General features: G+C 35.1%; 1 protein-coding gene across 5 annotated transcripts in view; it reads left to right on the forward strand.

Moving 5' to 3' along the window:
• The window catches only part of Inpp4b (inositol polyphosphate-4-phosphatase type II B), a 765,962-nt gene that overhangs the window by 73,470 nt on the left and 665,713 nt on the right, over positions 1–26,779 (forward strand). The window lies entirely within an intron of this gene.

Genomic DNA, 26,779 nt, shown 5'->3' on the forward strand with positions numbered 1-26,779 from the left:
GGAGTAAAAACTAGAAGTGTTCTTTGTTTGCCTTATATAAATTATTACTCACTTTTGGGAGAAAGGGGATTGTTATTTCTGTTATTGCTGTATGCACATTCTACCTAAAAGGTGTTATATATTTTCCCTTGGACTTTCAAAGCACAAGAATAGAACTCTCTAACCTTTCTGCTTTTAATTTGTGCAATAACATTTTACACAAGTCAGATAATTACCCTCCCTTTACTTAAATTATAGTGCTAAATATTTTATTCAGATTGATCTTTCTACAGTTTAAATTAAGTGGGGACCTCGTAAACTTCGTACTTCTGGAAGTTTATGTGATGAAAATAATCCAACGGAATTAAAGAAAACATGCACAAATATTTTCATTGTATCATTATTTACAATTAGAAAAATGGAAATATTAGAATGCTAACTCCTTAATAGGAGGACAAGAGTTAATTAATAGTTGATAGATTAAAGCATTTAAAGATATTTGGGAAGACATTTATTTTTAGGATAAATACTTTTTTAAAAGGAAAAAAAACAGAAGAAACTTGCAGATATAGTGATAAAATAGCTAATTATTAAAAAAACAGTAATTATGAATAGAAAAAATATGGGACCACATATGTGACAGTGTTAAAACTGAGTATCTCTCTTCCCTGTTCTTTATATTTTTCTCTTTTTTGACTTTACTTACATTTGATATGTTACTTTATAATACCTCACCATTTATTTTAAAATGATATTTAATGGTTTTGTTAACAGTACAGAAAATATTTTTATGTTACTTTTTGCAAAAAATAGAAACAAAAAAATTAGTTATGATATGATTTTAATTATGTGAAAAAATAAAGATATTTGCTAATGAATAAAAAGTACTTGCATCCAAGAGCTGAATTATCATTTGTTCTATATATTTTTCAGAATTGCATAATTTTCTTGTAATATATGTGCCCTTTTATATGAAAATAATGAGTTTCAGGAAGTAATTAGGAAAAATAGTATATATATATATATATATATATATGGAGAGACAGAGAGACAGAGAGAGGGAGAGAGACAGACAGGGCAAAAAGATGGGATTTTCTGAGTAGTGTTTATAACTAATGTTGTTTTAAAGCATTTAGCAGAGGTTAAATCTGAGAATTTCTTTAACTTTTATCATGTTTCTATGGGCATGAATTCCAGCCTTTAAATCTAATGTATATATATTTTTAAATTTCATTAATTCTTTTTCTATTTTTCATTACCATTATAATATGGCATAATGTGTATGTGGATAAAAGATCAGTAGTATTAAATTATTTGCCAAAAAACCCCAATCAATCTCACATTTCTCATCTTTTTGTTTAAACACTATTTAAGCCATTTCCAAGTTTGGTTCTTCTATTGGTTAATAACATTGATAAACCATGCTTACACACACAATATATCAGTTTTAGATATTATCTCTAGTTCTCACTATGAAGCATGGAAGTTTATCTCATTATATAATCTTCACACAATTTTCTGTCCCTTTCAGTTCGGAAGATTTACATATTTCAGAGGAGATCGAGCACGTTCAGGGTGGTATGGCCACACATGGGAACACTTAAGTATTTCAGAAAGGTTCTTCACTAATGTGTCTGTGTTGCTGTTGATAATGTACTTTTCTTTATGCTCTCATTCCTTATCTTCACATGCGCTCTCCTAATACCTCACTATGTCTGAGGAGGACATCAGTGCCTGTCTTCTTCCATATACATTTATCCAATTGTACCTTCCAACCTCTATTACCTATACCTTGTGTGTTATCAAGACAGGTGATGTTACCTTCTGTCCTGAAGCCATAATAAATTCTTTCATACTTTAAGTATATTCTAAAGGCGCTGAGTTAAGATTACGTTTCTCTTCATTGGCCCAGTTACCCACTTCTCATGCCTCTGGATTCTGCCATCAAAATGAGATGAGCGCTGTAGTTTGCTTATACATTACTAACCATGCAAGATTATGCCACATTTAATGTATGCAAAAACAGCCTCATGTTTTCTCTTTTTTCCTATATTTCCATTCCTTCCAGCCTTTCCCTTCCTTTGGTAACATAAAAAAAACAAACAAAAAAAAAACTTACTATTTTCACAGTGTCACTCTTTTCATTTGATTTATTTTAAATGTAAGTTGCAAACTGTAAACTTTTCATTATTTTGAGATTTTTCTGCTAGGGACTTAGTGTCTTTCTGTGTTAATTCAAATCAGCCGCTTTGTAGGCTTGCTGCATAATTGAGTTTCTTTTCGTTTTTGTTCTGGTTCCTAGTCCTTTTCTTCTGTGATTTCCATTCTTGTTTGATAAAGTCATTCCCAAGTAACTTCTTCAGGGCAGTGTGCAAGAGATCTGATGTCCAAATTCTTAAATATCTGAAAATATATTTTATTTTACTTCATATTTAAAAATTTCTCCTGCTGAATTAAATGCTGAAAATGTTACTCTAATTTTATTTCCTAGCATTTAATGTTGATTAAAACAAAGTAAGTATCATTCCTTTTTTTTCCTTTCATTTTGGAAGGTTTGAGCCTATTCCTTTTATATAAAATGGCATACAAGTATGTGTAGATTTCATTGCTTTTTATTATGACCTGGGCTGGGGAATTTGTTTATTCCTTCTAATATGAAAACAACTATGCAGTCTTTGTGAAAGTACTGTTCGGTCTTCGCTTTGTAGAACTTCAATCACTGATCTTTTATGTCTCTTCCTCTTTTAGCTAACATTTTCTTTGTTTTCTTCTTTGCCCTGTGTTCTGAGAAAGTTCCTTGACTTTTCTCCAGTTTTATTTTTGGTGATCACTACCAGCATTTATGGAGGCTTTTTTATACTCTGGTAGTGCACTTTTTCAGTTTTACAGATGTTATGTTTCAGAAGGCACACAGCGTAAGGCTAAGATAGAGATTTTGGAGGAAGCGGGTCCTCGAACAAATCTTGGCTCAGCCACTTACTGTGTGACATTAAAAATGTTTTCATTTCTTTGAATTTGAGGATTTTGGAAGATTAGATTACATCTGAAATATTGTCAGGTTAGAGCTTGACGGATAGTAAACCTTAAATAAATGTTAGCATTTATATTCTTGAGCTTCTTTGCTGAAAATAATCTTAGTTTTCGGATATTTCTTCTTTTATGGTGTGATTAAATTTTTTTTAAACAATCTTCAATAGATTGCCTTTTCCTCTTGTGTTGTCTTTTATGGGAATAATGCATCTAATTATTTCCAGTTGCCCATGTTTAATAGTATAGAACTAGGCTGGATATCTTAGGTGGGCAGTGTGATTCATTTCATATATATCTATAAAGGTATATCTATTTCCTGCATCAGATTTTCCTAAACAGAGGAACTTATTGGAAACTGTATGTGGCTGTCAGTGTTCTAAGGTTGAAGGAGTAGAAAATTTTTAGGCTGAGAACTTTCTAGTGCGAGAAAAGATAGGTATCAATTTCAGTATCAGAAGTTTCTACGGTAATTATTCAAATCTTCAGACTAAGCTCTCTCAGGTTTTTTGGTCGTTTTTGACTGAATATTGTCAGCTGCTGGTAGCTTTGCCCATGTGTCTGACAGGAAATGGGGCTCCTCTGTGAGCTTCTCCCTTCTCAGCATCCTTGGTCCTTCTTAGCTGTCCTTGGTTCCAAGTGCAGTTAGGGCTCGCTTTCTCTCACTGCAGCGTCTTTTCCGTTTCATTCTAATAAAGCTCCCAGAAACTTTCCCTTTCTCAAGATTTCATTAATTTGACTGCTGAACCCTTGATTCCTTTCATAGAATGATTCTTTTTGTGTTGTTTTGTTATGTTAATCATGCCCTTGTCTTTGAAAATACAAGTGGCAAACCTTCTGCCTTGTCCTTTAACTTAAGTAAGATTCTGCTGAGCCTGTTTACTCTTTGTTAATCCATTCATTTTATAGCTCTTTATTCATGCTACAAATGTACTCATTTACATAGACAAACATATTGAAAGTAGAGTGGTGATCCTCCTCTTCCAGCTACTCCTATTTATTACTTGCAAGTAGTATAAACAGGGAGTTATTTCTTTTTTTCTTTTCTTTTTTTTTGTCCCTAGTGCTGAAAATTAAACCCAGGACTTCATACATGTGAAGCACATGGTCTACCACTGAGCTGCCCTGTCACTTAATTGACTATTGCAGCCAAGTTTAGTGATGATTTTATTATAGGAGGAGTGATTGTAAAAATCTAATGAATGTGGAAATATTGTACATCTACTTCATTGAAAATAATTACCTAGCTTAGGTGAAAATATAGGAAGCACATTGAATAGACTCAGCAACTATGAAAATTTTAGAAGTAGAAGTTGTAATGATGAGAACCACACCAGATATGTAAGGTTTAAACAGTAATCACTGAAAGGCGTAACTCATCAACTGAGTTAAATTTTACTAATTGTGACAAGGATTAAAGAATTTGATAAGCAGAGTCCATAGAATCATTCTTTTAACTACACTGATGGTTGTATTGGTAATAATACATATGGTATTAATGTTATTGTGATAATAATTATTGGTTACTGAACATCTACTGTATCAGTTACTCTCTCTTTGCTGGGACAAAATACTGGACACCAACAACTTACAGAAGAGAGGTTTATTTTGACTCACAGTTTCAGTGGTTTCAGCCCATTGTTGGCTTGCTCCAGGGGAGGGACCGAAGGATGGAAAGATACGGTAGAAGAAAAGGACTCAACCCATGCCAGTCAGGAAGCAGAAAGAGAAGGGAGGAGAAGGGGAAAATAATACATTGCCAGGTCATTCCTGAGTGATCAGTCCCTTTTAACTGTGCCCTGTCTCCTAAAAACACATTCAGCTGTGAACTCATCAATGAATGTGTTTCCATAATCCATTGACCTAAAAATGCTGTCGTTGTTTACACAGAATGTTTAAGGGACATTTTAGATCTCAATAATAACATCTACTATATGAAAGACACTGTTACAAGCTCTATTGTATTTTCATCCATCCCTGTGAAATAGATACTATTAATTCATTTTACAAAACTAGGAAACAGTCCTAAAATGGCTAGATTATCAACCCAAGGATATTAAGAGGAACTTGTGATGGTTCATTTTTCTTACCTGTTGCAAAAATCAAACAAACAAAAAACCCCTTTAATTAAATATGTATTAAAGTACAGAGAATGAAAATCAGCATTTCTTGTGAATCTATCATTCACACTGAGAAAGAGAGATGTTAGCTTTACTGTTCCTCTGGGATGCATCTTACTATCACCTGTCTGTGTTTCCTGGTAGGTTATTTCCTATTCTTGATTTTGTGGTCTTAATTTCATTGATTTTTCCTCGTAGTTCTATCTATAATTTTATATGGCTAAGGAACAGTTTTATTTTATGTGTTTGAAGTTATAGAGATGAGACCATTGTGTATCATTCTGTATCTTGTTTTTGTACTCAACTTTATATTCCATTTGCTGCATAGAGCTATGGTTCATTCATTTTTGTTGCTACATAATGTTTTACAATATAGGTCATAATTTATCAATTCTACTTGAATTAACTTGATCATTACAAAGAATGGCAAATAGATATTCATGTGAAAGTTACTCTAAAATATACAACTGGGAATTGAATTGTTAGTTTAAATTATTTGCACATACTTATACTCTTCTATATAATACAAACTTGTTTTCCATTTTTTTTTTTTTTTTTGGTCTTTTTGAGACAGGATCTCGCTCTCCAGTTCAGGCTGGCCTTGGGCTCATTTTGTAGCCCAAGCTGGTCCTGAACTTGTAACAATCTGACCTGCCTTAGCCTCCCAAATGCTAGGATTATAGAAGTACACCTCAATGCCTGGCATCTTTTCTTTTTTAAAAAATGTTGTCTATATCCTACAGCTTGTTCAATTACCTTTCTTTGAAGACTTGTTATGTTTCTCTGTAGGGAGTATACCATTTTTATCTAGTGGTATTGCATATATGTTTTACTTAATTTTTATGCTAATCTTTTAATATATGAGAAATACTATCTCCTAGTTTGTGACTTGAAATGTCATTTTTTTATATGATGTCTAAGTAGAAAAGTATTAAATTCTGATATAATTAAGTATGTCAATAGAAGAACAGATCAAGAAATGTGTAACCTAAAATTAATAGACACTTCTCAGGAGTACAAATGGCTGACAAGTACATAAAAAAATGTTCAACACTGCTGTCCATTAGCAAAAAGCAAATGAAAACAAAGAGTTCTACCCTCCTCCACAAAGAATGGATAGTATCAAGAAATCAAATAACAACAAATGGTAGCAAAGCTGCAGAGAAAAAGGAACCAGCCTACATTGCCAGTGGGAATGCAAATTAGCATGACCACTATGGAAATCAGTATGATGACTTCTAAAAAATAAAAATAGAAAATCAATGCAACTCTTCCCTTTCTGGGTATTTTCCGAAAAGCGTTAAAGACATCATATTACAGTGATCCACAGATACCCGTGTTTATAGCAGTATAACTCATAATAACAGAATCTTGGAAGTGGCCTCATGTCCATCCACAGATGAATGATAAAGAAAATGTGGTACTGACACTCAATAAAGTACTGCTCTGATATAAATAAAGATAAAACTGAGTCATTTGAAGAAAAATGGATGCACCTTGAAACAATAATGTTAAGTGAAATAAATCAGACACAGGCTTAAGTGTCACATAGTGTCTCTTATGTGAGAAACTCAAAATAAATAAAGGAGCTAACTAAAAGGCAATAGGAAACAGGTGATGGGTCATTTGCTGATGTAAAGGGAACCAAGAGATGGTGGTGGAAGAGAGGGAAGAGGACGTACAAAGAAATAAGATGTGTTATGTACAGATACCACCTTACCATGATGAATGTAATCTTTATGCACCAAAAACATGTAAATAATAAAAGAATATTTTATATTAAGGAATAATAAACTTCTAAATATTGTATTAGAACTTACTGTCTACCAGTTGCTTTAACATACATTTTCTTTGGAACTTGGACTTCAAAGATGGAGTAAAACAATATGACTTTGTGAAAAGGAAAGACTTGGGATACTGAAGGAACTGACAAACACTAGATGCCTAACACAGGGACTTCCTAGCTTTAGCACCGAACCTTAATTTTAAAGCATCAAAGACTTCATTTTTGAAATTTACTGCTGTATGAAGGGTTGTTAAATAGTGGTGCCCTGTAAGGATTTTTGTTTCATTTCATGGAATTTTAGCAATTCAGCAAATATCTTCCTCTATGGGCAATTTGCCAGGGGAAGAATTGGTTTCATACCAGAGAGCTAGAAATTAAAATAGCAGCAATTAAAAGAGGGATTTTGTCTTTAGCATTAACATACTGTCCACTGCTCAGACTTCCAAATGAAATTTGCCAAAAATGTGTGTAGGAGTAAGTCTTTCAGACTGGGGAGAAATGAGAATTCAGCAACCCTGTGATATGTGGCCATTCGACCTTGAAGTTTCAAATTGGCCTATAACATGCTCTGCTCTAATAATGACTTTTGTTTTTTCTTGATGATTAATGTCTAATTGTGTAACTATTTCAACATCTTACTAATGTTTTCTTACAGAAGCTTTGTCTAATACCTTAGCTCCCTCTGCTTTGTCTCCAGGGATTAAGAACAGGTTTCAGTTTTGTTTTGTCTTGTTGTCATCTTTTTCAGAAATAATTATTCCACAATCGTACTCCTCCAGGGAAGTCTGGGCTTTATGACTCAACTCTGTAACCTGCCTACCCACTACTATTATCTAAACCTGCACCATCAGCTGATCATCTGAAATACTCATTTGCCAAGCATCTATAAAATGCAAGTATAATCAAAAGTAAAATTCAAAAAAAATTTTTTTTATAGATTCTTGGCAAATGAGTATTTCAGCAAAAGGAAAACTACCAATACATGGCAACACGAGGAAGATGATTAGGGTCTCAAACTCGCAACGATCCTCCTGCCTCAGCCTCCTGAGTGCTGGGATTACAGGTGTGAACCACCACGTACAGCTAGTTCTAGGAATCTTTTGGTGAAATTTTTTGGATTTTCTATGTAAAGGATCATGTGTTCTACAAATGATAATTTGACTAATTTATTTTCTGTATGTATTTCTTTTGTCTGATTTCTCTGGCTAATTCTTCGAGTACTATGGTGAATATTCTTGTCTTGTTTCTGATAATTAGAGGGAAAACTTTTAGCTTGCCTGCTTTAATAGGATGTTGGCAGTAGGTTCATCATCAGTGGTTTTTGTCTTTGCTTCTGTTTATATGGTACATTATGTTTGTTGATCTGCATATCTTGAATGATTCTGTAATGATGTCTACCTTATCATGTTATATGATATTTTTGATGATTTGTTGCATGTCTTTGCCAGTATCTTGTTGAGCAGCTTTGGACTGTAGTTTTATCAGTTGGATTCTTGCCTAGTTTTTGGAATCAAAATTTGGGTATTTCTAATTTTCAGGAATGTTTTGAAAATATTTCTTTTTCAATTTCACTAAAGAGTTTGAGGAATATTGGCATTATATGTTCCCAGTAGGCCGTGTAGAACTCAGTGATGAATCCTTTGGTTTGTGCATATTTCTTACTTGGTAAGTTTTTTTTTTTAATTGTCTCAGTTATATTGCCTGTTACTGGATTGTTCAGTGTTTTTGTTTCTTCTTGGTTTGGTTTTGGTAATTCATATATGTCCATGACTCTGTCCAATTAGTTTCAAGATTCTTCAATTGTTGGGGTACAGTTTTTCATAGTAGTTCTTAATTAGCTTCTGGATTTGGCAGTGTGTATTTTGATTGTCCTTTTTTCATTCTAACTGCATTGATGTGGGTCTTTTCTTTCTTTTTGTAAGTTTGGCTAAGAGTTGTTAGATTTTGTTTATCATTTCAGATAACTAATTCTTGATTCGTTGATTCTTTGTAATTTTTTGCCTCAGATTTTGTTAATTTCCACTCTGATGTTTATGCTTTCCCTTTTTTGTAGTAGGTTTATATTTGGCCTATTTATTTGATCTCAATATTTTTGTCTAATATGAACATTTACAGAAATATATTTCTCTCTTAGAACTGCTTAAATTGTGTTTTGGTATGTTGTGTTTACCAGTATGTTTTACAGTACAAGTTTTTACTTAATTTTTTCTGTCTTCTAACTTTTCACTAATTCCAGTCAACCTCAGATTCATTTTCTTTGAATCATCAATCAGCTGTTAGATCCATTTCTCATGTTCTGTTGTGGTTCTGAAGGTATCTCTGCATAATTTGTCTCTGACAGTAGCCCTGTCTTCTAGTTCTGACATTTTCTCCACAGAGTGGTTGCTTCTGCTCTCCACACTTTTAATTCTTATTCTAGAAAAGAATTTTATTCTTTAATTTTAATTCTAGAATTTTTAACCTCCTGGATTTCTATTTGGAACCTTTTAATGGACTCTAATTCTTTGCTAAATTGGTGATTCGTGCTTTGTATTATGTAGTTTAGCTCAGCTAGGTTATTGTTGTCTTATGTAATTCACTGGTCATTTTGTTTACTACATTAGATGATGAACTTGTGAGTACTTTATTGACCTGTTTTTAATATAATTTGCTATCCTTTCATGTAATTTGCCTGTATGGCTTGTGATTTCTTTCCTATCATTGTTGCATCCGTCAATGTTGGTGGAGTTGGGAATTTCTAGAGGCATTTTGTTGCCTTGTTTTCTTGTATTTCTTTCTCTCTCGCTCTCTCTGATTATCTCTCTCTGTCAACTCCGGGTTGAGGATATATTCGTCTGGAAAACTTTGTTGCTAGTATGCAGATATTGCAGATGTGTTACTATCTGCCTTCCTAGGATATGCTCTGGATGTTGCTTTTTAGAGACTTTTACCTCTACCCTGAGATCTCACCACCTGTATTAATTCGAGGGGGGGCGGGGCTATAGTGTAATTGACCCAGCACGGAGTTCTTTGGAAATGGACTACCGTATTACTGATGGCACAAAGACATATCAGTATTAGCCTGTAGTAAAAATTAATTATAGCAACAACTGTATCACCCTGGCGTTAAAAACAAGATAAACAACAAAAAGGAATGAAAGACAAGCTGGATATCGACACACCGTAAGAACCCAGAAAAGTTATGATTAACAGTAGAAAAATAATCTATTATTATAATATTGATGCAAAGACATCAAATATTGACATACAGTAAATATCTACCAAAAACAACTGCACCACCATTAATAATATAAAAGAATTCAACAATAATAGCATAATGTCAGCTAAACACCTAAAGAGTAATAAGGCTTAATAGTAATACTAATAAAAATCAAAGGGATCAGGAAGGTGAAAATGAAAGTAGTAAAATTTGAAAAATAAAAAAATTGAGCAGGGGGAGAGAAAAGTGCATCAAGGATTTATAAAAGAGAAAACAAAATTGATTATTTGATAAAGGTTATAGAAAAGAGCCAATAAGAAAAAGAAGAAAAAACAGATCAGAGGAAACACACACACACACACACACACACACACACACACGTGTGTGTGTGTGTGTGTGTGTGTGTGTGTAGAGAAAAAACTCAAGTCCCCCAAACCAGTGAAAGGAGTTTAAAACTTTTATGAGTGTTTTCATTCCATGATCCAGAATGTACCAGATATGGGAATGGGATAGTGAGTCACTACTAAGTCATATTGTGTTTCCAGTTTATTCCAGTTTTTGTGCATGCTGAATTCCACCTAGCCTTTCCTGCTGGGCTTGTTGGTCAACAGTGTATGCTCTAGGGCTCTATTCAGGCCAAGTGTTTCCATTGTAGTGTTTCTCTGCACAGAGACTCCCAAGGCACTGCTCTTTCCAGCTAGTTTTATGACCTAGAGGTTTGAGGAGTGTTCACCACTCCTTTGAGTTCCCTCTGCCCATATCCTCTGGGCTGTGGCAATTGTTTGAGTCATGGTGTACTTCTTGATCACTTTGGAGGATGAGGAGAGCACATAGATGACAAAATTCTGTTCTGGATGCAGGCAGCTGGGTGGGGTAGAGTTAAGGCCAGTACTTTCTGACCTAGGCCCCCTCTGAGTACCGTACAGGACCATCCTTGCGTCTCATACAGAGGGTGGGGTACATGTCACCTTCCTGCCTGAATTTAAATGTCTCAGAGGGTCTGTGTTAAACCCACACCCCTTCTGTGACTGTCCTATGGCTGTCTCCCACTCCTTCACTTTAGGATGACTCCAGAAACTCAACATAGAGTTGTTCTGTAGCTCAGTCTTACATTATTCACCACTTTCCAAGATGGGGCTTGTGTAAACATTCTCAAACATGATAAGTGCTTCAGTATATTTCTTTTCCAACTCTAGCTTACTGTGTAGAAGAAGCTACTTTCAGAGTAAAACCACATGCTATTTTTTCAGTTTACAAAAACTATAGGTTTTTGGGGGGCTAGCACTTCTTGCCTGGTTTGCCCTTTCTCCCTGGGGTTGCCAACTCTCTTTGGGCTTACCTTGTGTTGATGGGGATAGATATCTCTTAGAGCAAGCTAATGTTACTGATCCAGACTGATTCATTCTTTTCCATGTTCTCAGTTTCTCCACTTTCTCTGATTTCTGGCTTTCTTTTCTGCTCCCTTCCAATTCCTAGGAATCTGCTGTTTTTGTTCTTCACTAATGTGTTGTTTTCCAAATCTTGATTTCAGGTCTTGGAGAATTTGTATTTTGCTCTGTCTTTACTCCACCAGTATCGATTATCCTCATACATAAGATCCTTAAGTGTAGGCAGGTTTGTGGTGGTTTTTATGCTTTGTTTTAGAGAATTCTGTGGCATGGAGTGTGGGTCATTAACTGTGTCTGCTTGAAATGCTGGGGTTAATATCTCTCCCTTTCACATTTCTAAAGCAAAAGGAAGATAGGACATTCCTGTTACCTGGTTTTCAGCATAAGAACATATAACAGGATCTCAATTTAAACAGTATTCTGTTTAGCATCATTTGAAGAGAGATATTTATATAATTAAACTGTGAAAATAACTACATAGCTTAATAGTTTGTAAAATGTATTGCGTTTGTGAGGAAATTTTGGCTACAGTTTTGTGTATCTTTTCTCTGTATAAGCTTATTGGCTTTGAAAAAAGTCTGGCTTGTAACTTCTGGGTTCCTCTGATCTTTAATGACTCAAAGTTGCCTAGCAGGTGCTGTGAAACCAACAGAAAATTCTTCTATAAGAATCTGGAAATTCATTTGTTAGTTTCACATCTATCTTTAAAAAGTCTAATTTTTCTCTATAGGAATGTTTGCCTCATTTTTTTCTAATTTCAAGATCTGTGAAAAGTGAAATGAAATTATATTCAAGAAGCATTTTGAGATATTTGAAATAAAAATTGCTTTAATTATTAATCTGCTGGAATAATTATTATGTTCTCTGTCACATAGGTTAGGATTTTTAGAACTTTGCAGACAGGTGATTTTTTTATTTTATGGAAAAATAAAACAAAATTTTGTAACAAAATAATAGAAGAGTAACAAGAGCTAATACATGATATATTACTATCTTTAAAGTAGTTGCTTAGGGTACAAGATATAGGCATAAAAATTTCTTTTCTTTTCTTTTTTTTTTTTTTTTTTTGGTCTTTTTTGAGACAGGGTCTCTGTGCTGTTTGGGCAGGCCTAAAGCTCACTTTGTAGCCCAGGCTGGTCTTGAACTCACAAGGTTCCTCCTGCCTCAGCCTCCTGAGTGCTGGAATTACAGGCATGAGACACCACACCCAGCACAAAAATTTCTCCAATCGGTATTAGCATAAGCCTTCCTTTTTAGTGAACTAAGAGATATTAACAGTATATCTGATTTGCATTTTTTCCCTTTCCCCTACTGTCCTTTCTTCTTTCACTCATCCTAATTCCTTTTTCCTTTTGAATAATTTCTCCTCCTTCCACAGTATCTAGTGTACATTTTAGGCCTTATTTACTATTTCAGCTTGTCACACCAGGAAGACAATATGCTGTTTCCACATGTGAGTCTGATTTATTTCACTTAGGAATACAGTCTCAAATTACATCTTTTTATCTATAAAAGTGTCCTTTATACTTCTTTATGGCTGATTAGTACTCCATTGAATAGAAATACCACATTTTAAAAATTCATTTCCTGATTGATCAGCATTTGGGTTGTTTCCAAGGTTTAGCTACTACAAACTGTGCTGCTAGGACCTAAGACTTAAGGCTTCTTACAGTTATGTGCTCCAGTCACTCCCACCTGAAGTCCAACTTCTCTCTGCTCTGCCAGAATTGCTCTGTTCTCTATAGTATCACATTTCTGTTCTCTCCAATCCGCCTCTGCTAATCACATGCTAGTTTTGCTACAATGTATATTCCAATTCAAATCTCACCAGTCTCTTAGATGCTGCATTGTAATTATATTACTATTCGTTTTTAAAAATTGTGTCTCTCATTAATATTTTAAAGGGCAGTCACTAACTCCCAAAGGATTTTTTACCCTTTAAGCATCAACTTAGTACTTCCCAAAGACTGTAATTTCTAACCACAGTTTCATAAACTGAGGAAAATGTAATTACTCAATATTCTAAAATAATTCAGTATACAGGTATCATTGTCTTTTTTGTGCTACTATAGCAGAATAACCAAGACAGGTAGCTTACAAATGTATTATCATACTTCTGGAGAATAAGAAGTCCAATATGAAGTTATTGCCATCTGATGAGGGCATCTTACTGCATCAGTCTACAGTGGGTGATAAAGACATGTGAAGGGTTTTGTGTGTGTGTGTGTGTGTGTGTGTGTGTGTGTGTGTGTGTGTGTAAGAGGGAGAAAAGAGGGTGGGGGCAATATCCTTTTATAAGGAACCAACTCCCATAATAATTCATTATTATTAATTCATTCACAAAGACAGAATCCTCATGACCTAATCACCTTTCATCAAAACTACTTCTTAGCACTCTTGTGCAGGGGACATGATTTTTGGGGGACACAGTCAAACCACAGTGATAGGATTTTTTTGAATCATACTAAACTTAATATTCATTTTAATAGGTTTTATTTTTAGAATTGTTTCAGGTTTATAGGATGATAGAAAATAGAGTACAGAGAATTCCTATATACTGCACGCAGTTTCCCTTATTTTAAATGTTTAATGTCATCAGTGAATAGATATTGATACATTATTATTAGCTGAAGCTCGCCATTTATTTTTATTCCATGATTTTTTACCTTACATCTTTATTCTTTGCTCAGGATGCCATCCAGGGTACATTACATTTGGTTCTCCTGTGTCCTTAAGTGTCTCTTGACTATGACAGTTTCATCTCGTTTTTGATGACCTTGACAGTCTTGAGGATTATTGGTCTGGTGTTTTATAGAACAACCTTCACTTTGGATTTGTCTAAGGTGCTTTTATGATTGATTTCTCAGGAGTTATTTCTGTTGGGGGGGAGAAGGAATATGAGTGGTAGAAAGACATTTTTATCACTTCATATTGAGGGTGAGTACAATCGCCGTGATTTATTGCTGTTGATGCTGACCTTGATCTCTGAAGTCCTTTGTGCCAGATTTCTTCATTGTAAATTTACTCTTTTTTGCTCATCATTTTTATTCTGTTCCTTTGGACAGAAGTTAACAGAGTCTAATCCATACCAAAAGATCAAGAAGATATGAGCTATTTCTATTATGGTGGGATATTGACAAAAATTATTTTGAATATGTCTCTTCACCCCAATTATCAGTCAACATTAACTTATGAATGCTTATTTTATTCTTGGTAGTATTTTGTTGTTTAAATTGTTCCACTTTTGGATACGTGAGCTCTTTAACTAGGTACTGGTGCCCCTTTGATGTATTTATATCACTTTAGGGCTTTTTGTTTCATTTATTTTTTATTGTTACAAGGTGCTCTAAGATAATGTTTGTATTTCTTGTCCAGTTCTAGAATCTGTCATTTCTCTAAAGAACCCAGATTGTTTTTATTAGAGAATGTTAGAAAATGTTTGTTTATATCAGGGTGTAGGTTCATTATCGTCTTTCAGTTGGTGCAAAGAAATAAGTGTGCATACTAACCTGGGATCATATACACATATCTCTGCATGTAAAGCATCTTGATGGTAAGGTAATATGCATTCTTACTGAAGACTTCAGTGCTAATCATTACTACCTAAATCGTCCTAACCTCTTCTTGCATTTGTGTAAACTCCAACTCCTTCCGTGAGAATCCTGGCTCTCTCTCTCTCCATTTGCTACTCATTTACTTAAATGTTTAGCTCCAGGAGAGATTTATGGCTATAGAAGAATTATTAACTTATTCTCTTGTGAGAAAAAGCTTTACCTGTTTAGAGTACAGTGTTTATATGTGGTTTCTTGTGCCTTTGTCTTACAGTCTATATTTAAAATTACTTAGGACAAAACCTCTCCCAACTCTTTCAAGGTAAAAAGCTACCCCACTTTTTCTTACATTTATAATATATTTAGAATTTATTGTCACAGTCTGCATTGTTTCCTTAAATACCTTGAACTCTGTGCTAACTTATTTTAAAACTCCAAATGCATGAAAACTTTTTTACTATATTTTACATGTGTGTGTGTGTGTGTGTGTGTGTGTGTGTGTGTGTGTGTGTAAGAGGGAGAAAAGTTGGTGGGGGCAATATCCTTTTATAAGGAACCAACTCCCATAATAATTCATTATTATTAATTCATTCACAAAGACAGAATCCTCATGACCTAATCACCTTTCATCAAAACTACTTCTTAGCACTCCTGTGCAAAACATATACTGTTATAAATCTTTATTATAATATCATATAGAGTAGTTTGATTCCAGTTTGCTTTCTTTACTTATCCCCCCTTTCCCTTCCTTAACTCTAAACAGCCACTGATCTTTAAAATCGCTATAGTTTTTCCTACTCTAGAATATCACACAATTGAAATGCTATATACAATAAGTAACCTTTGCATGATGTTCTTTCACCTATTAGTATGTACTCATATGTTTTAAGGTTCAATATTTTATTTCTTTTTTTCCTTGAACTAGATTCCTTTGGGTGAATATAGCACAGTTTATGTGAGCTGAGAATATTGATTTCAATTTTCTTTTTATCAAGTAAATGTCTTTAATACTATATGTTTCTAAGTATGGCTCTACCTGTATTCAGAATAATCAATAATGCATTTTTATTTAAAGAGTTTTATTTTTTCTCCAGAGGCTTCTGTCTTGAGCCACATGTTTAGAAGTATGCTGTTGAATATTCATATATTTGGGGATTTTATATTTACATTCCATTTATAGATTCCTTTTTGATCTTAGAACATACTCTGTGGTTTTATGATTGTGCAAAATTGTATATTCCATTGCTGGTTGAACTAGTCTATAAATATTCAATCAAGTTTACTGATTATGTTAGGCAGTTCAAACATTTCCTTACTGATCTTCTATCCTCTGATTCTATTAATTACTGAATACTAGCGCATTAATGTATACAGCTGTGGGGGTGATTCTATTTTTTCCTGTAGTTTTATTGTTATTTACTTCACATTGTTAAATGTTTGTTTTATACAGGTTAAAGATTATTATGTCCCCTTGGAAAATCAGTCCTTGTATCACTATATTTTTATTTCTGATGATTTTCCTTCACTTTGGACAAACCCTTCTTCAGTCTTTCTGTGAACCTGTGTCCCTCCACCAAAGTATTTCTTAGTTCTTCACTGTTTCTCAGCTTCAGTGAGACAGGGGGGCTGGGGCTGAAAATTGCCCTACTCCTTCATATCATAAGGCTCCAGAAAAGTCCTTTCTAGAAGACTCTGATGAAGCATTACATTTTAAAATGGTTACTCTTCTTCTCTTATTTCCAGAAACATGGGAGATTTTTCCTTAGGTCTTTACTATGAGGATTTGGTGGAGTTCTTGGAGGTAAAACCCACCACATTTGGGGCCACATTACACTTGGCCTTTGAGGCTTGGTTTGTCACTCCCAAGCTAACACTTGGAAATTCATCAAAATTACCATTTTAGTGCTATCAGCGCTTTATTATTCTGGCAATATTTAGTCCAGGTAAGCTTTGCATGGTAGTGATTTTCTGTATGTGACTGTCTGCCCAGATTTTGTGGTGATAATTTGCCCTGTGACCTAAATTCTCTGATTGATCTTTAAAAAGTTCTTGACTTTTAGTTTGTTCAGCTTTTTTTTTTGGTTGTTGTAAACCTGGGAATGATGACTTCTAAGTTCTTTACAAGTTTAAACTGAAAGTTCCCAGCATTTTATTAGCCTTAAAATTCTTTTAATTTGATCATTTTGAAATAGCAATGTTATTATTATTAAAAATAGTCATCTGATTGTACAACAGAGCATCAGAACTCATTCCTCCTGTTACTCATCAATATCTCCTCCACTGCATCCTTCCTAGCTCTGATAGCTACCATTCCAGTCTCTAATTCCATGGATTTAGCTTTCTTAGATTCCATATTTAAGGGAGATTATGTGGCATTTATCATATTGCCTAAACATCACATTGTACCTCACAAATTTGTATCATTATTCTGTCACTTACAGGTAAAATGAAACCTTAAGAAATGTCTTCTGAAGCAATCTCTTACTTTTCAGTTAAGTCATGTAAACCTTCTGTGTTCTAACCATTCCACCATCCTTTCATCCTGCTCTGTGTTCCCTGTTTGCCACCTGTGAAGTGCTGAGCCCACTTCAATAACTGGTTTATAAAAGAAGGTAAGGACAATTCAGAGAAAGCAGGTAATGTGCTACGTGGAGCATTATTATATTCTCTCTTCTCCCTATTGCATATTTCTGTCATTTTTATGTTTTGCAGAATACACGCAGGAGTCTAAATTTCTGTTTACCATAATCCCAATGTAGCAAAATGAAGTATTTAAAAAAATTAATCTTCCACAAGGGATACATAAAAATGAAGCCAGAAACTAGAAACTAAGAGAGAAGAGGGAAAAGGAAGCCAGGTCATAAAAATGTATCTGTGCATGGTGCTTTGGTATTCCCTTTACATAAATACTGCCAATATGGAAGACATCTAACTTAATTTAAAATACAGTTACTTTAAAAAAAGATTAGCAAGACAAGAAGAAACAAATAATTCCAGCTGAACCAGTGTCCAGCAAGTAAAGCACTAAGCCTTTTTATTGTAATTCTTTATAGGTTAGTAATTGAATTTTTATTGTTAAATGTTATTTTCTCATAGAAAGTATATTTTATGGGGTTTTCTTTTATTTTACTGTAATATTCAAAACATTTGTCAGTGTCATGCAATGGTGCATACCTTGTGTGGAAACTTATATCTTAATTTATAAACATTCATTCCCACTGGAACTCTAGATTTGATTGATTAGCCTCTGCAAAATTTTCTATCCAGTCTCTAATTTTTTATCCTTGGCTTTGCTAAGCCTCTCTGATTTCACTAAATCACAGATAGGAAATACTCATCAATACACTTTACACGACAATACACTTTACATTGGCATCTTATCTGGGCCAAGAATGGGCTGGATGTTTCTGGTAGAAGGAAAATCAGCGTCTCCTTGGATGAGCTCTTGCATATTGGAACAACCCTGGTGGCTATGAGGTTCTTTTGTAGCGTGACTCAAAGTTGTCCTCTTCTATTCCTGTCTATGAGGAGTGAATGTCTGTCTTCAGCAATGCAGTCTGTGGGGAGGGTTGGAGGGTGAGCCCTACCAGTGGGAACAGGATCAACACAGGACAATGACTTAACCTGAGAGAGCATGCTCATGAAGGATGGACTGTAAGGAAGGAGGTTTCCTTACAGTTTGGAGGGAGGAGCCCCAGTTGTCCCTTGAGAATGAAGACACACCTCATCCTATTCCCACTTTCTAACAAGGACTCATACTGATATGAAACCCCACCACTGTCTGGTTGAAATCTAGTCAGTTTGAAGACTGTCACATACACAGGAAGAGTCCAAGCTGTGTTGTAGCATTTGTAGCTCAGAGAGTCAGTGAGTATTATGAAATTGATTTCTCTAAACCTCTGTCTTGAGATAAATGAGCTTGTAGACATTTTCTATATTCTCATTAATTTTATATTCACAACCAAAGAAGAAACAGTTCCACAGCCTGTGACACCTTTATGAGAAGTACATTAAGATCAGATTCAGTCTAGACAGAATCGAATTTTGGATTAAATTGAAATTCTTTTCCTGAAGTTTATTAATGCCTTAATTTCTTAGTGCTAAATGTTTGTGTCCCCAGCATGTATCATGTTGAACAAAACTATGGTTTCTGTCCCATTTTGATCATAATTTTGTACTTTAAACCCTGTTGATTCTATCCCTGAAAATTCATATGAATTAGTTCCCCTCTCCCAGTTTCCTCTGATACTCACCTTTCGTGATTGCTACCACTTGTATGAGATTGTGTTGAAGGTCTGAGACGAGAAGCTTCATTTGACTTTATCATATGGGAAGATGCAGGTTCTTAGCTTTTAATAAATTAAAAATAATATTCACTTTAAAGAAATGATATAATTTTCTGTAAAGTGAACCTGAACTTATTTAAAGTGCCAGAAGTTGCTCTCTTCTTTCTTAGCTATTAATACAAAATTAATGTTATTTATTTAATGAATGTGAACTGTTTCATCTCAGTTGTCCTGGAAACTTTGGATATCTGTTGTTAAACACAATGCAGGTGTATTTTCTGGCTCAATTACTCTGACGTTTAGTCTTTTATTTTCCTTTACTCCATTTTGTGCTTTGTGATACTGTAACCCTTATCTAGTGTGCCATTTTAACTATTTTCTTTTCACTCTCAGTTTTTCTGTTTCCCTTCTTTCAAGCCTTTCTTCTGTTTGATAATTTTTAATTTTCTTTTTTTAAAAGCCAAATACAGCCTCCTAATATCATAGATGGATCATGGACCAATGCCTTATGGCTTATCATTTATTCCCCAAACAGGGAACTTAGGAAAAGAAGAGAGGGATGCTGTATGTGCATTGACATCAATGATACTATATGTTGGTACAAATGATGAGTAATAGTAGTGGCCAGGGTTTATAGAAAGACTAGAAGTAAGCATTTTTCTGATGGGTTAGTTAGCAAATATACCAGTTATGCATCTGTATCCGTTTTCATAGTCTTTGATTTGTTCTCTTGATGATTTTAGATGTCATACTTTCACATGTGTTAAAAATTATGTACAGGCTGTATTCTGAAAATTTGCTGGTAAGTGACTGGCATGGGTCTCTATATAATTAAAACAGTGATGTTAAGGTTCCTAAGATAGCCAATAAAAAAACATTTAACTCATAATAAATTTAATATATAATTTTAACATTGTCATTACTTATAACTGACATTTATAAAATTGTCCCAGGGAAAAAAGAAATCCTGAATTTTATTTATTGCAGAATGCAGAGATTTGGGGCTGTGACTTGGTTAGTTATTCAATTGGAAAGGACTATAGCAGTGGGTCACCTAAAAATCAGGGCCTCATTAATCAACTCATGGGTCTGGGAAATTACCTTCCTTATTTACATAAAAATTAAGCTGGTGATTCACATTATTCTTTAACAGCTACATTAGTTCTTCTACGCATGGGGAAGGAAAGCATAAAATTCTGAATTTACACCTGTAGTTGTTTATATCTATGAACTAATCTCATCTCTAATATTAAGTATTATGTTACCTGTGCAAAATTTTACATGATTGAAAGATTAGGAAGCAGTAGCAAGTTATAAAACTAGTGGATTCAGAAAAAAAGAAAAGGTGAAAACGAAATGCAACCCTGTACCTGAAAGGCAAAGTATATGGAATTCTTTCTAATAAAGTGATTCTTAACAAAACAGTGATGTAGAGTTATATTCTTGCTTGTTAGAATCACCAGAGAATCTTTGTCAATGTACTTACCTTTGATTCTGAGAGTCCTTCCAGCTCCCTAAATGTACCTGGCTGAGGATCGACTGTGGTGAGCCACTGACTGGGTGGTCATGTGCCAAGCTGCTCACGTGTATTTGATGGGAGAAATTCTGTAATGATGGTTTATAAGAGTAGGGTAGTGAGGCAACAGAGATGTTTTGGAAAACCTTGAATTCTTACACTGGTGCTATAAACCTGAATGTTACTTGCTGCTTTCTTAAAATAAAAAGCTGAAATAGGACCTGAAAACAAGTTAATAAGTTTTAAGAGAAGTAGTCATTTTTAGCTTTACCTGTAACAAATGTGTTTTTGTATTGCCTGTATTTGAGGGAAAAAGATGAATGAAAAAGATTGTATTTACTTAAGCCTAGTGGTTCAATAATAGGCAAACTAAAAGGGAGATTAAAAAGTGAACATTTATTGAGTACCTACACTAAGGCAGGACCTTCCACATCTCCTTTATATGTTGCATTGCATTCCTCAAACTTACAGTGTATCATTTTCTAAAATGAGTACTTTGAGATTCAGTTTAAATGATTTTCTCAGGCATATCTAATAATAATGGTAAGATCTGGACTTAAGAGTAAGTCGCAGAATGATGCAATCACATATGGCGTTCGCATAAGGCCATAGCATTAGCTTCACACTTGGTGCTGTGGTTTGAGTCAGTGCTCCCCAATGACCTATGTGTGAACGATGTGGTCCCCAGAGATGCTAATGAGAAGGGGTAGAAACTCAGAGAGTGCAGCCTAATGGGAGACCTTCTGGTCATTGCAGGATGTGTCCCAAAGAGGTTACCAGGATCTCAACTCAGCCCTTTCTTTTTTCTCTTTTACTTCCTTGCCATGTGGCAAGCAGTTTATCCCCCCACATGTTCCCACCATGGCAGACTGCCTTATCACAGGGTCTAGAGAAACAGTCAACCAACTATGGACTGAAGTCTCTGAAACTGTGAACCAAAACAAACATTTCCTCTTTGTACATTTGTTATCCTCATACTTTGGAAAGCTGAATAATGTATTCCATTTAGGGTTCTGCTGTCACAGTCTTGTAATTCTTAAAATTTTTTGAACAAAGGCCCTACATTTTCACTTCATAGCAGGCCTTAAAGTTACATAACCACTCCTGCTGGTGGACTATGGCAGTTTTCCTCTTATTTCCTCCAGAGACATATATTAGAGATACTTGAGCTTTCTAAGGCAGACTAAGAGAAAGAAGTAGCCAAGGACTGGCACAGCAAAAAATTTGTGATGTGGAATCAAGGTCTGAGTTTTGGGGATGTATCACCCTCAGGAGAACCTTTGCCTCCTATGATGGCACAGAACATTTCTGGGTGCTAAAGTGAGTTGGTGCATTATATTAGTTTTCATATAACAAATTACTCCAATCTTGCTGGGTTAAGACAGTCCACATTATTGTACCACAGTTTCTGTGGGGCAGCAATCAAGACACAATTTAAATGGACTTTTTGCTCAGGGTGTCACTTCGTTGCATTTATCCCTGGCACTCACTGTCATTTTCCAATCTCATGTTGGCAGAATCCATTATCTTGGTACTCTAGGTCTGAGGTCCTGAGCTTTTAAAGGCCACACATTTCTCGTGTCTATGTCCATCTCCTTAAGCAATGAGTCACATGTGATTAATTCCTCAAGACCAGCAGGAGAGTCCGTATCTGTGGCACCCTCTCTTTTTCTCTACCCTTTTCTCCAGTCTGTTATAATGTAATCACAAAAGTGATGCTACTTTTACATTTTCTTTTGGCCAGAATTGGGTAATAGGGGAAGAGTTTATGCCAAGACCTTAACACTAGGAGATGGGGAGTCTTGGAGTCACCTATGGTTTTTTTCCCACATGTAGAAGTCTGTGGTCCATGTGACTTATTTACAATATTATATATAAATTGATTATTTAGTGTGAGAGAAGAATCGCAACAAATTACTCGAATCTTTGGAATTTCGGTCTTGTTTATTTTTCTGAGATCTTTAAGCACTTTACTAGAAATCCATATAGATCCATTTTGGCTTCCTTGAATTCAAGTAGAATATTCTGTAATTCATGATAACTTCTAGCATCAAAGAAAGCCAGAGCAAGTGATAGATCTTAAAGTTTCATTGCACTCCTGGGAAATATGCCTCTGGCCCAGGATGTCCTTACAATTCTGCAAGTGGTCCATGGACCAACAGGACTGCCATTTGTAGAAGCATGTTAAAATACAGAATGACAGGCCTCAGCTATCCCTGCTGAATAGCACTGTATGTCTCAGAGTTATTATTTTGGGTAATTATACACACATTAGTGTTTGGGAAACATCACATTATACCACACGCTAAGCAGCACTGCATCCTTATGGGTTATACCCTACCTGTATTCTTTTGGTCGACTTGTGTGGCTAATAGACTTTAGCTCACAGCTGGTAATAGTCTTGACAGGAAACAGTAAGAACACATCAAACTTCTTTGAATTAATGTAAGTTTCCAGGGTCAGACAAATTACATCCTTGGGATAGAGAAAGAATTTATAGCAGTGGTTAGAGAAGCACTGCCAGTAATCTGACGAATCACAGAGAGTCAGAGGGGTGTCATTTTTTTCAAAGAAAGAAAAAGATGAATCCTGAAAATTACTGGGTAGTGAGCCTGACAGCAATTTCCTACAAAATTCTGGGAGGAATTATTAAACAGGTACTTGTCAGATTTTAGCAATAGAGATGGTAATCACCAGGAATCATGCCAAATTAACCTCATTTATTTTTCTTATAATGTGTTTCTCAGACTGTAAGACTGAGGGAAAGCTGCATGTATGGTGGTTTTGATTTTAGTACATATTCACAAAGCTCCAAAAGATATTCTTATACATCATGTGCAGCACAAATAATAGCACAACCCAATGAACTCATGGTTGGTTGCATAATGATCATCTATAAGGTGAATCACCAATCGTGTGAGAAAGGGAATTTGAAGAAAGGAAGTATGTAGAGGTTGAGGGAAGGAGTGGGTCCCTTTGTGAGCCAGGATCCAATTGTAGAAGTAGAATTCCTAGGTATGGTATGGCATTAATTTTGTGAATTTTACCTTGTTTGGTTCATGGAACTGATAGCAGGATGGGAAGTCAGGAAAAAAAGAGAGAAATGAAATGGGGGAAGAGCGACAAACTAGGATATGTGAGGTTGGTCTGGAACCTCTAATTTTTCAATTCCAGTGATGCAGGTGCATGGCAGAGGAAAGAGAAGTTAAATGAGTTGTGCCCTTGTAGTCCCTGTGTGCCAGTGAGTTCAGGACAGATACATAGTAGCTCAGTCAGTGCAGCTGCCTCACTAAGAACTTCAGTCTACCTAAGTTTCTCCTGTGGCCAATCATAGGACCAGAAAAGAGGAATAAGGAGAAATATAGTTTCCACTTACGTGAGCTGACATTAGTTTAAAACTAATATAGACAACAGAGCTCTGTCCTTGGTTGTGTCATGCTGACTGCATTTAATAATGCAAACTGTGGATGACAAAACATGCTGGAAAGCAGGGTTCATGGGAAAACCTCTATAAGTTGACTTCTCATTCATCAAGTGTCACACTACATGGTAGTGACCCTTCTTGACTGTGCTCAGTGAACTGGAATCTCCATTTCCAGTATTCTTCTATATTCCCAGACCTTGCTATGTGTTTTCAGTGCTTATTAGTTAATTTGATGAAGTTATTTTATCTGTAGCAGAATGCTAGCTCTGAGGGTGAAGCAAAGACATTCTCTGTTTTGTTCAATGCTCAATCCTCAGTACCTAGAAGAGCACTCTGAAGGTACAATATGTTTATTGAATGCATAGATGATTTAATAAGACATTTAATAAGGATAAATCCCCTAAAAAGAAGAATAACATCTTATGTTGAAGAGTACAAAATCAAGTGTATACTTAGAGAATGGTAGAGAATTATTCTAAATTAAGAACCATTCATGAGGGAAAATAGATATGAGGCTTTTATTGGAAGCAAGTGCCTATTGGAAGTTATATATTGGAAAAATTATGTGTATCTTATTTTTATTAGTAGAAACAATAGAAATAACATGGGCACTATATTGTGTAAGCAAGGTTAAGGCCATATTTAAAAGTCAGGAAGCTACCATTTCAGTAGACTGAAGAAGAAACATTTTATGATTATATCAGTTAATGCGGATAAAACATTTGATAAGATGCAACACATTTTATGAGAAAAACTCTCACCAGATTATGAATAGAGGAATAATTCGTAAAAAATTCTATAAAAATCTATAATCAACCTCAAACATTATGATGAGAATTAAGATGCTTTCTTCCTAAATAACATATATGATAAAAGACCTCTCTTCAAAATGTGTAAAGAACATTCAAATGTTCTAGTTATTTTTTAAAGTGGTCCAAATGTGTGCTGCAGGGTGGAGAACAATAAGCCAGCCCCTTCCTGTGAGTCAGCACTATGTGTGGGCTGTAGAGAAGAGAACCAGGTGCCAGCCTGTTCTGTGAATCAGTGCCATTTGTGGGCCACAGGGAGGAGATCCACATGCTAGCCCCTTCCTGTGAGTCAGCACCAGTAGTGGGCCATGGGAAAGAGAGAAAAAGGCCAGCCCCTTCCTGTGAGTTGGTGCCACATGTGAAGGCCACTGGGAGGAGAATCAGATCCTAGCCCCTTCCTGTGAGTCATCAGCACTTGCGGGCCATGGGGAAGAGAACAAGAAGCTAGCCCCTTCCTGTGAGTTGGCACCATTCATGGACCATGGTGAGGAAAATGAGATGCCAGCCCCTTCTAGTGCACAGGCTGGGAGATAAGAAGAGCCAATGCCCCCATCCTCAGCCCTTGGTAAATGACTGGCTGATCTGGAGAAACACAGGCTGAGATGATAGCTATTGAAGTAAAATACAGCTTAAGGCTTGTAGTGCTTAGTGTTTCATTAACTTTGCAGACCTAAAGTTGGAAGTCTGATCATCTATTTAGAGATAACAATATGCAACATAGCAGATATGGAGGATCTTCTGAAGGCGGTAATCATCGTTAATTCCGCATTATATTGTTTTAAAGTCCTGTATCATTTTCATTGTTTGGTTTTATTCTGTTTCATCTTGTTCGACTTTTATATCTGATGGCATAGGCAGATATTTCAAAGATAACAAGATATGCTAGCCATTTTGGATTTACTATTGTCTTGTTTTGAAATCCTGTATTGTGTTCATTGTTTTATTTTTATTGGTTCTATTCTGTTCTGTTTTGTTTGATTTTACTATATCTGATGGTATGGGAAGCTATTTGAAGATAATAAGAGGCATTATGGTAGCCATTGTTGATTTCTTATTATCTTATTTTGAAATCCTGTATCACATTGTTTGTTTTGATTGACTTTATTCTGTTTTATTTTGCTTAGTTTTAGTCTCTTTAAAATAAAAAGTCATAAAAAGTGCTTCAAATATATGCATATTTCATTTTTAAAAGATATATAGGTGGTGTGTAAGAGTACCAGCAATGCTCAACATGATTTTTATTAGGGAATTTCAAGTTGAAACAGCATTGAAACACATTATGATGGTCATTAGAATGGCCAAAAGTTTAAAAAGGCTCCAATATCACTTGCTGAAGAAAACACAGAACAGGAACCCTCATTCATTAGAGTTAGAAATAAAAGTAATTAAAAACTGGCACAGTCACATTAGAGTACAGTTTCTTACAAAGTAAAACATGATCTTGTCATATGACTAGATATTTACCCTTTGAACCAACAAAGTCCTGCTTATAAAGTTCATAATGAAGGTGGCCAGGGATATAGTTCAGTGGCATAAGTGCCTGCCTAGCAAGCAAAAGCTTTTAAGTGAAATTCCTGGGACCCACCCAAAAGGATATATGGTTGACTTATATGACCAAAATATTGGAAACAATCAAAATGAGAAAATGGATAAATAAACTGTGGCACACCTATACAGTACAATGGAATTTTACT

Source organism: Cavia porcellus, unplaced genomic scaffold, assembly GCF_034190915.1.
Source record: "Cavia porcellus strain 051 isolate PalLab524CR breed Dunkin Hartley unplaced genomic scaffold, mCavPor4.1 scaffold_14, whole genome shotgun sequence".
NCBI classification, from domain to species: domain Eukaryota; kingdom Metazoa; phylum Chordata; class Mammalia; order Rodentia; family Caviidae; genus Cavia; species Cavia porcellus.